We start from the raw sequence: 12072 nt of genomic DNA, 5'->3' as shown, positions 1-12072 counted from the left end.
CAGCTTTTACAGGGGAAAAAACCCAGCCCAACCAACCAACCAACCAATCAACAACAAAAAAACCCCAAAAAAACAAAAAAAAAACCAAAAAAACCCACCAAAACAAAACAAAAAACAAGCAAACAAACAAAAACAACAACAAAAAAACAAACCAAACCAAAAGTCCCATTGAATACCTGAACTGTCATCAGGACTTTGAGACAGTAACAGAACAGGTTACCCTGTACCACTCCCTCTACAGAAAACAGACACGGGTCTCAACACTACAGTCTCAGCTGGTGGAGATTCAAAGATAAAACTGTAAAATGATGACACTTTTTCAAAGGTTCTTGTAACTCTGAGAAACCTTTTGTTAGCTGAAGTTTCAGACACTCAAACTGCAGTTTGATTTTGCAGCAAGCCAGTTTCCATGGGAGCAAAATTCTGACTGACAGCCATCCTACAGTCTGCTGGGAGCCCTGGAGACTGAAGAAAACTGAAGGAGATCCCAGTCTAAGCCAGGATACACCATGTGAAACTTTGTATACAAGTTGTTAGGAAAAGTTGTCATTGATAGAAAAAGAAATATGAGGCAAAACAGGGGAAAAAAATCCAGAATGAAGCTTTGGCAGAGCTACCGAGGAGTGTCACATTACAAAAGAATGCTAAAAGATAAAAACTGGCAAAGAAACATTTAAAAACCATTCAGGTATACTGACACTCAAACTGGAAGTAAAATGCTGGTACTGAAGAGACCAGTAAAACCCAAAACTGTTCTATATTCAATAACCAACCAACAGAATTTACTGTCTTGATCACAGTAAATACAGTAACAGGAGACTTACAAAATTTAACAGACAAAATGAGAGCAAAAAATGCTGGAAGTTGGCTTATTAACTAAAGCTGTATCTGAAGGTGAAACAAAGAAGAATACAAGATATTAAGAATACAAGATATTTCTCCTTAGAAAAACTCCCTAATGTATTCTCAGGGGAAAAAACCACAGGGGACAGCTATTTTCCTCACTGATACAAGCTTTACAAAACAAATTCTTCTAACAGCAGTCATGAAATCCAGCCAAAATCTGTCTTTTTAAGAATACAGATGAAAATGCAGGACCAAATAGCAGCTCAAGATAAATTTCATCAAGAAACTAGAGATGGCAGCAAAGTCTCAAGCTAGCATCTGAGTGTAAGGGGAAAAGTTAAATGAAAAGGAAAGTTCTGAGTAATTCTTACAGCTTTATCCAAATGGTAAACATTTCAAGTTGCTTTTTCTTTTTTCCTTTTTCAAACAGTGACAAAAAAAGGGAAACCTATCAGTAAGAACAGCTCCAAACCACTGCAAGTCTCTATTTTTAAATGCAAAAACCTCACAGATCAATTTTTAGCACATATGAGAAAAAGAATTTCAAAGCAGCTTTCAGCAAAATACACATGTTTAAATTCTAACATGCAGCAATATTCTCACAAGTCACTGCTGATTTCTGAATGTTCCAGCCATTTATCTGAAACCACATTTCAGGAAGGTATTATTCTTACACTCTTCCTTGTCTTTGCAACTTTAACAAATACTGAGAAGCTGGATATAGCCTGGGTTTTGAGAAGAGAATTTCCCAAATTAGTTTTCTGGAACACTTTAATTTTTTAAAAAATACATTAGCAATATGAGAAGCTAAGTCCCATTGTGAAATACAATGAACATTCAGGGAAAGAATCACAGAAGTTTCACCCCTTTCTGCTTAACTGCATGCCTGAGAATAATTTCAGATTCTACTTCTGAGTTTGCAGTTTAACACAGCACCTAAAGGATGCTGCATATTGAAAAGCACCATCTCAAGAGACATTGTAGCTCACCAGCATGGAGGATTACCCAAACCAACAGTTCTGCTGTGGACTTTGCCTCACTGCTACCTGGGACATGTTCTCAGAACTTGTCCATGCCACCGCATCATCAGTGCTTGGAGCAATCCTCCCAACATCAGGACACTCAAATTAAAATCCTTCCCTAGCACACAGTGCCTGTGAAAGCACTCACCAGGCTAGAGGATACAGGAATCAAAACTCCCAGCAGATGTTGTATGGAATCATTTAAAAATCACCAGACCCGCTAAGAAGGGAAACGAAGCATCCATGATGACCATCTTCACAAAGCAAAAATCCACTTCCCAGTCCCTGTTCTGAGCAAATTTTAAGTATTTCAAACACACAACACAAAACAACTCTACAGTCAGCAATCTATTTGAAAACACCTCTTATCAACACAGCAAACAGACAACTCAAACTTTTAAAAACTTCAAACCAAGAATCCAAGTAAGAAGATGCATCTGCAAGAGCTGAGGAAGTATCCTCGAAGTGTATCTCAATGGCAGCTATGAAGTTTTGAATACTTTACAATTACAAGTGCCTGCAGCTGATAAAAAAAAATTGACACACTTGAGATCTAAGATTAGGGAAAGAACTTCTGATATTTTAAGCACCCTGTTTACTTTATGCTTTTAAAGATAATTGAACCTTAAGGGCTGAACATCTGAGAAACTCGGCCAACAGATAACTGCTTTTTCCAGAAAGGAAAAAGTAAGAAAAATAATCTTAATATAATAGCTCTAACTGAGCAATACTGTTCTGTCTGACCTTCAGTTTTGAAAGCCCCTTTTGTTCCTGTCATGTCTGTAATGCTGAAGGTCTGAAATTAAGATACTTGCAGAAACACACTAAGAAAGAGGTTACTTCTAGTTTGAGGGGCTGTAGAAAGGAAAACAGTGTTTTCTGTAAATGGAAGTTGGTACTTTTCAATCTAAACTTGATCCAGATGCACTAACACAGAACTTTTCCTAAAAAGACCGGAAACAAAAACCCAGACAAAAAACCCTAAAAAACAAATGGACAGGTAGGCAGATATTTTAACTGAAACAAGTTCTTGATCAATACAATACATTTTACATTTATGTTTAGAGCAAAACAAAATCTGAAAATAGGTGGCTTGGGAAAACCTAGGTTTTGAATTTCTTCAACATTCCTAAATACGTTATCAGAGCTTTTGCACACAATCACACCAGAACCAGAAGTAACAGATTTGGTTTCTATAAAGATTAGAATTACCCACAAACATCAAAGCACGCGTGCTGTTCAGAGTACATTCAACTGTGAACATTTTACGTTCTGAAGGACCCAACAAGGCACATGAACATTTGAAGAACATCTAACCATGTCATAAGCTAATATACTTCAAACAATTAATTCAAATATTCAACAAATAAAAATCCCAGAGTCAGTTGCCTTCCTAATTTTAATTGGCTGTGTCACCAATTAAAATCCTGAATGAAATGAGGTCCTGATGTAAAGTTAGTGCTTGGTTTTAATTACAGGGAATAAGAATATGTGTATAGGAGGAAGGAAAAAACAAATTAAGACCATAAAAACAACTCTTTTTTTGTGTGCGTGTGTTTATAATTGCACGTTAATTTGGAATATTTCCTTTCCCCTCAAAAAAAGGAATCTGTTTCCATTTTTTCTTGTCCTTTCCTTACCATTGTCTGGATTATTGCAGAAGAGGGTTTGGAAGCTAACTTCCTGATTATACAAAAAAGCCAAACATACTCTTAAAAAAACCCTAACAAAGCATTTTACGACATGGTCACAGTAATTCACTGTTGCCAAAGGTGAGAAGAGGGGAGAGGTGCCTGCACACTTTATCTCTCTCCATCCCTGAGTCTTCTACCTTGAGCAAGCCCTGACTGCACTCTAGGTCTGGTCAAGCCAGTGAAAACAGCAGAAAACAAATCATTTCTGTGGTGCACGTGGCTCATACAGAGCAGGTGAACCTGGGAGTGTGCACGGGGGAAGGAAGGGTGGATCACTCGGGGCACATAAAGAGAGCAATGCCTCCTTCTCCCAGCAGCAAGCAGCAAACTTCATTCAGCTCCTGGCACCAGGATGCCCTCACACACTGCCCACACAGGGCACAAAGAGGAGAAAGGGCACCACTGCCATGGTTACACACAGCACAGCTACACCTTGTCACAGCTCTCCTTCCTGAACTATGATACACTTGCTGAGGCTGCAGGATCACAGAGGTGCAGGATTTCACCTCAATCCCCACTCTGGATCCTGCTCTGCATGCAGCCAGACCATTGCTGAGCAGACAGGTCTCTCTCTAAACCCATCCAAACACAACCTATCTGCTGCTGCTGCATTCAAGTTCACCCCTGGCAAACATAAAGAGCTCCACGAAGCTCTTTTCTAGGAAAAATTACTAGCTCAGATCACTATTGATGTAGAAAAGATCATATCACTTAATACATAATTCCCAAAATTGTTTGTCATCTTCACAGGCCACCCTCACTCCCACCTCCTCCATCATCTTCTCCTAACCAGGAGGAGGGGGTGGAGGAGTGGTTTCAAGAAGGGAGATAAGATTACCTCACTTTCTTCTTCACTATCCCTTCCATTTACAGGTGTATTGATCCCTCTCACTGAGTGTAAATGAGTGCTTTCCCACAGTTCAGAACTGTTCCCCTCTGCTCAGTATCAGCACCAACATCTGGAGCCAGAATAAAAAGGAGAAAGTGGGCAGCTGACAAGTCCATGTGGATGATCAGGATTCCCTGGAGCAGTGTGGAAGCAAAGCAGTAACACACTCCTTTGGCTGCCTTCTCTAAGCTGGAACATCAAGGACACAGCCAAAGGTTTCACTCACAGACCCTCTCCCCAGAATGAAAGTGGAAGGAAAAAGGAGGCAGAGGAACATGCCCTAAGTTCTGAGATGGTCAGGACAAGCTGAACTTTCTTTTAGGAGAAGTTCTTTAGATTTTTCTGGGTTTTTTATTTTTCTTTTGCTTTTGGTGGTGTTATGTCTACTTCACAGACCCACGTAACAAGACACCTAGAAAAAGATTTCATGAAGTTCTGAATATCTTACAGACTGTACCTGAGAAGCCTCAACCTTTCTAAAGACAAGACTTCCTTCCTTACTCCCAGTGATCTTTAGATCAAAAATTCAACTTGCAAACTCTGGTAACTGAATTTATATGAAGTCACAACTTAGCCTAGAATAACGTGTTCCTAGGCAAGGCACACATTGAAATTCTAAGGGTTTCTTAATCTCAGCTGCAGCAGAACTGACACTTTGATAAGATAAAACTAGTTTTGCAACTTGACTTTAAGTGCTTCCAAACAACTGAACAGAACACATTTGGAACCACTGTAAATGCCTGTACACCCCAGCTTTTACTTCTAAAAACTTTGTTCAGAGGAAAGTTTTGTACAACTTTCTTAGTTCACATATCCTAGGAAATTTACTCAATATTAAATGCTGGGAATAACTGCTTATGTCCACATAATCCAGAAAAGAAAATGGAGGTGTTAGTTAAAAATGAAATCAGAGTAGCTGCAAGCAGTGACCTCCCATTGGGTAGTCAAAGAAACAGGTGAAGGAGCCAAGTAAAAATCTATTCAACCAAATGCTACTTAGAATCCCTGGTGGAAGGCAAATATTCAGAACTTCTTAAACAGACAATGAACTTTGTGAGTTTGTAACTAATAATGTTTTCAGGTGCTGAAAACATGTTCTAACTGCTGACTCCTGAAAAAGTTAAGTCAATACAGAAATTGGCAAAAAATTGATAACACAAGAGTTCTGACAAATCCTAAGCCTGGAAGGAAAGCACAGCCCCACTGCAACAAAAGACAGAACATATGGACTAACTTGCTGGCTACCCCTTCTTATCCTATTCTAGGAAAAAGTGATGAAAATAAAAGAGCGAGGCACTTGTTAACCGAGGTACATTCAATTCTGCCCTGTGAGAATACATTAGGCAATAGTCCTCGGTCCTTTTAGTCCTAAATTTATCCTGTAAAAGGTTTTAGTAATATCTCTGGAAAGCGATACAAACTGAAGTGAAAAAATAAACCCTTATTACAATGTAAAGGTCTTTTATGGTCAATGTCCAAAAATTATTCAAACCTTATTTCACTGTTTTCACCTCCAAAAAAAGATACTGGTAAAAGGGAGCTTCAATACCCAGTAACACAAAGGTGACTGAAATGCCACAGTTTTGCTGTGCACTGCTGTTTCCAACAAGGGCAGCATTCCTTGCACCAACAGACACCTCCCAAGGAGCACTGCAACCCATTCTGACTGCAGCACAAGTTTATGAAGAGAAGGCACTAACCTGGCACACAAGGCACAGTTCAGTTTACAGCCATGCTGAACTCAAGGCACTCTCTTCCCATGCTTTAAATCTCTAACCAAGGTTTCCTCTTACACACTTATCTGATGTAGGCAAAGGAAAATAAAAGTTTCTTGGGGTTCTTTTGGTGGGAATAGCTGATACACTATCTCAAGAAGTAAGTTTAATTTTTTTAACAGGTAGGGATGATAGTTCTGGCCATGCTGATAGTCATGCTGCATATTAAAAAAAAAAGTACTCCCTTCATTCATGAGTTATTTTTATCAACTCCACAATTCAGCATGAAATACCTACTTATAACAACCACTCGTTTCTGGAGTCATCCTTCTTTAGATGACACATTTAATATGACTACAAGTTTCTGAGAAGTGATCTTTGGAAACATCATACTGAGGTTAATAATGCTTGATTACCTTTCATAGTAGTGACATCTGTATAAAAGATTATAAAAAGCACAGTGTGTCAGAGAGAGGGCTAAGTAGGTGAGTGGCTGTTGACATAAAATGTGTCTCTCTTCTTTCCCTAATATTTCTTTATCCTAGAGCATTTTATCTTAAGTACTATGTTTGAATTGAAATTCAGAAGATTGAATCAAGAATCACTTGGGTCCTGAAGCCTGGCCCCCATTTTTCTGAAGCTTCATCCTATTTCAACAAAATGATCAAACTCCTAACTTATCAAATCTTCAAGTCAAGGTCACTTTTTTCATCCCACAACTTCTCACAGATATCTGATCCAGAATCTCAGTAGTGAATTGGCCTAAAATCTTCAAACTTCCAGGCTGAAATTACACAGGACTAGTCTGCTCAGATTTGCTCATTTTCAAGGCTTCCTTCTCTCAGGTGTTCAAACACATAGCCATATTTGCAAAGCCCCTGCACAATCTTTCTCAGCTTGTATTTTCCCAGATCAAGTTCCTCCAAACTCCCCTCTTAAGCAATCCTCAACTTCCCAATCACTACAGCTGTTCTTGTTCACATCATAAGAATCACTGAATCATTTATGTTGGGGAAAAAACCCCAAGATCATCAATTCCAACCTCCGACCGATCACCGCCCCGTCAACTCAAGCATGGATGGCACTGAGTGCCAAATCCAGCCAGCTCATGAACAGCTCCAGCCATGGTGACTCCTGCACCCCCGGGCAGCTCATCCCAATGCTTAGCAACCCTTCCCATGAAGGAATTCTCCCTCAAGAGGGAGGTACACAAGAGTGCTGCTGGGTATCAATATTAGAAAAAGCTGCACAAATAGGGAGTAGTGGTTGAAATGTACTCTGCGACCAGGTTTGTTCATTCTATTCTGTGTTCAGCTGCTTCTCTTAAGTAGGCAGAGCGTCTTAAGTAGAAATGGGTCACTGCTACAGCTAAAATCCATACAGAATAACTAACCTAAGGTTATACCCTAGCAATTATACACTACAAATAATCAACCACTATTTTCCTGAAGAAATGCACGTTATGACCTCATGCTTAAATCAAATATTTATTATAATCTGTTACTCTTATGTACTGTAACAGTGACAACAGCCAAGAATGTTTTATTAACAGAGAGTTTCAAACAGCACTAAAAAACTCAAAAGCTGAACTAGACAAATCAGTTGCAATATCCCAAAGAAGTTCCCTTCCCCCCCTTTACAAACAGTTGAGTACATACTACAGTTGTTTCACATTTCCATTTGATTTGTCATTAATTACACCCATCAGTTATTTGCATTGGTTTTCCAGGAAATGCAAAATCTCAACAGTGTACTAGACTAAAAGTATGTTTGAGAGGTAACAGCATTCTAATTCCTGTGAGTGAAAATGGAGGCAATAATGAAAACCAATACCACTGAAACCATCAAAATACCTCTACATAGTTTTGTTACCACAATAATTACAATTATTAAAAGTTTTCAGTATTTCCTGGACAAGGAATCCAGGAGCTCTGTCATCCTTTTCCTGAACACTCCCAGACTGAGGCATAAATCTAAAGCACCTCCAACTCCAAGTAAGAGCTTAGGATGGAATTACAACCACCACCCCTTGTCTGACTTCAGTGGGCTAGAAGCCTTCAAATTTTATTGAAAAAAAACAAGCAAACAAATAAACCCTGTCCCACGACTTTGCATCCTCAGCTCTCATCTGTGGTGTTCCAGCTGTGTTATCAGTCTGGAAGGAGAAGGGGGCAATGACTGCTGGCAACTCTTTACTAGATGGAAGAGCCCAAGCAGAGAGATTCATCCCATCACAGAAACAAACAAAAATCATCCCATCACAGAAAACAAACTAAAATCCTCACATGTGCAGTGCAGGAGAGGATTAGCCTCAACCAAGATTGCAGAGAATGTCCTGGAAGCTCTGACAGCATTAGCACCAAACATCAGGGTATCCTTGGGTACTGGAAATGCCAACAACTGCACTACTACACACACAGTGATGGCACATACAGCCCACACACAGAAGAAAAACATTACAAAACTGTACAGTTTAAGTACTATTGTATAGTCACTATTAAGTAACTATTAATATCACACAATGGATCAGGCTGGAAGGGACCACCATGGGTCATCTGGTCCCATCTCCCTGCTCAAGCAGGGTCATCCCACAGCACATGGCACAGGACTGTGTCCAGATGTGTCTGGAATATCTCAAGTGAGGGAGACTCCGTGCCTTCTCTGGACAACCAGTTCCAGTGCTTGGTCACTGTACATTGAAGGAATTCTTCCTCATGTTCAGGTGGAACTTCTGGCCATCAGTTCCTGTCCCATTGCTGGAACCAGGGAGCAGAGCCTGGTCCATGCCCTGAGCCTCCCTGCAGACACTGACAGACAGGGATGAGGGCCCCTCTCAGATATCTCAAGGTTGAACAGGCCCAGCTCCCTCAGCCTGTCCTCAGTGAGATGCTCCAGTCCCTCCATCATCCTTGTCACCCTCCACTGGACCCACTCCAGGAGCTCCGTGTCTGTCCTGTCCTGTCCTGAGGAGCCCAGAGCTGGACACAGCACTCCAGGAGATCCTCACAGGGCTGAGCAGAGGGGCAGGATTCCCTCCCTCCAGCTGCCAGCCATGCTCTTCCTAATGCACCCCAGGATTAATGACTTCAATTGTGACCAAAGCCCCTTCAAACACAAATAAATGACTATCATCTTTATCCCATTGTATTTACAACTTAAACATCTGGAGAAATTTTAAGTAAGTCCTACTGTTAGAAAGGTCAGACGATCTTTATGGTTCTCCTCTAATGCTAACATAAACTGATATGGATCTTAAGAGGTACAGAAACGTAAAACCAGATAATTTAAAATAAAGTGCTTGCAGAACAAGGCTCTATCATAAAAACCTTGCCTCACTCTTCTAGATTCAACACCTGCTGAAGACAGGCATTCTCTCTCTGGCATGAAGAAAACTCCTGCTACGTGTATGTGGAGCTTCTCTGATAGAACAGTCTGCACCTTGGATGAGTAGCCAAGAAGTTTCAATTTTACACCTACTACGTTTTATAAACTACTCAAAGCCTTTTGAATGAAAATTCTAATAAAAAAATAAACAAGTACACTTAGCATTATTATCTGTGAGCTGTCAATCAAACACATGGTCTGATCCACATAGGAACAGCCTTAAAGATTTTAGACTGTGAAATTCTCAACCAATACACAGGGAGAATCTCTTCAAAGTCACCTGGAAGCAAGTTAGGAAAAAAAAAGGCACACTTGTGTTTTTCATCACTATCACTTATCCTGAGATATGTTAACACATTTATGAAGATTAATAAAGAAATCCCCAATTTCTTTCTTTCTGAAGAATATTTGTGTCAGCCAAGTAGAAGAGATGGTAACCTCAAACATAACACGTCTGGTTAAGTAAAAATACATGACTAATGTTAGTGTCATAAATTCCACTTTAAAAAATTAAATGAGAAATTGGGATTGTTATTCCAATTTGTATTTTCATATAGCTTTCAGCAATGGAAAGGTATACTGGAAATATATGCAAAATAAGATTTCCCCAACATTTTTTTTTCTAATGAAAACATGAACTAGAATTTCTCTCTATCCCTCCTGGCCTTTCTTTCCACCCACACCCCTTAAAAATGAAAAATGCATGCTTGCAGAACTTAAACACACTAAATGTCACATAATAAACAGTTTATCATTGTCATTCCCATCAATTCATTCATATACTACTACCCTGTAATTGTTCCTCACCAAAAGCTATTATTAATGCATTTACTCAAAGTCAGTCTTATCAGTTTATTGTATTTAAAAGTGTTTAAAGCTTATCCTAAAGATCAGAATATGCCTCAACAAATTGGACTGTCTACTGTCAGCCAAGAAAGTATCTCCTGATTTCTCTAGTAAATTGTATGAGAACTTTGACTAAACACTCAGACATTTTACAGGCAAAGACCTCTTTCCCACACCCTTTATGAAAATACCTTTTACTACCTTAAGTGACAGTGGTAACTACCTATTTAGGAAAGATAAACTACACATTTTGGTATTTCATGTGTCCGAAATGCAAATCAGAGCCACATGTGCTAGCTGCAAGAACTAAATCACTGCATCGATCAATAACAAATCCCGGGGACAGGCAGAGATTTAATGTATGTTTCACTGGAAGATGTTTGGTCAGATGCATATGTAGCAATTCAAAGCAGATCTACAGCAGCTTTCCTGAAGTTTCTTATGGACAGGCAAGGTGGTACCCAGAATCTGTAAGCTAAATAAAGATGCTGCACCTCTGGTCCGCTGGATTTTACCTGCGTAGCATTGCAAATAAACAGGAATACCACTCATAAATTGTACATGAAAGTTGTGTATTTATATTTTAAATGTTTGGGTTTTTTAAGAGGATGGACTTGACATCTGTGTGGGAAAACCTGAGTAATCACAACCAGCTATCAGCCCTTCACACCACCACTGCTGCTGCTATTTTCAGTGATACACCCTGTTTTTGCTACAGTGTTCTTGGCATCACCCTGCTGCTGTGATTCAATATTTATCTGTTAGATCTAGTTACATCACAACACTCTCTACACTACCTAAATCTCGTGTGGAACTTCTGCAGCTAACACCTAATCCACCGGTTTAGAGCTCTCCCTTCGAAATTCTCCAGCCACAGAAGAAAAAGTCAGTGGAGATGTGCAAACATCTGGCCCCCTGTGAATCGATCATCCATGCTCTGAAAGGGTGTGCAGTCATGCATGAGCACTGCACCTTCCTGCTAATGGCAACTGGGCAGGAATAAATCCCAGTGTGAACTGCAGTGGTTAGCATAAAACCACTTGTGAAAGGAGCGTGCCAAAAATTGTATTCAAAACACCTTAAACAACAAGAGTTCTGCTCCTACAGAAGCTCCTCAACGTCATCAAGTTAAAGCAATCATGTACCATTTATGATGGCAAACAAGGCCCTTGGAGCTTAATATTTTTAAAAGTTGTGTTAGGAGCAAGGTGGTGGTGTCTTGTGAAACGACACAACTGAGTGCTGAAACTTCTGCTGACAACAAAGCCACCTGCTATGTCCAAGACCAGCGTTTCAGTATAATCCTGAGAAAAGATTAATTCTGGAATATTTTTAGCCCTGGCTTTGAAAGCAGACAGCACTCCATGTATACTGAAAAGCATCAGGGTGGAGAGCGGGCAAGAGAATACATGCAGGAAACATTCTTTGTTTATAACCAAAACACGCTCAATTATTCTCATAAAATCCATTGTCATGAAGAAGAAAACTCCAGGCACACTGAACAGTGTCACTATTAAGGCTTGCAGAGCAATCTCAGCTTTGGAATCAGACACACGGAAATTAGGCAGTCTCAGTATCACTGTATCTTTCCCGTCCTTTTTGCAACACGGACACAACTACAGAAAATACATGAAAGACGATGAAGAAATAAAGAACGGATTTCAAAACTGAGCAGT

The 12072-nt window shown here is 39.8% G+C and overlaps 1 protein-coding gene across 7 annotated transcripts in view; it reads right to left on the bottom strand.

The window, feature by feature from the left end:
* CASK (calcium/calmodulin dependent serine protein kinase) overlaps window positions 1-12072 on the bottom strand; it is a 189106-nt gene that overhangs the window by 175590 nt on the left and 1444 nt on the right. The window lies entirely within an intron of this gene.

Source organism: Agelaius tricolor, unplaced genomic scaffold (genome assembly GCF_023055355.1).
Source record: "Agelaius tricolor isolate 1412-34295 unplaced genomic scaffold, bAgeTri1.0.p SCAF_7, whole genome shotgun sequence".
NCBI classification, from domain to species: Eukaryota; Metazoa; Chordata; class Aves; order Passeriformes; family Icteridae; genus Agelaius; species Agelaius tricolor.
The sequence above is the reverse complement of the archived record's forward strand: the minus strand, read 5'-3'. Positions and strand labels throughout refer to the sequence as shown.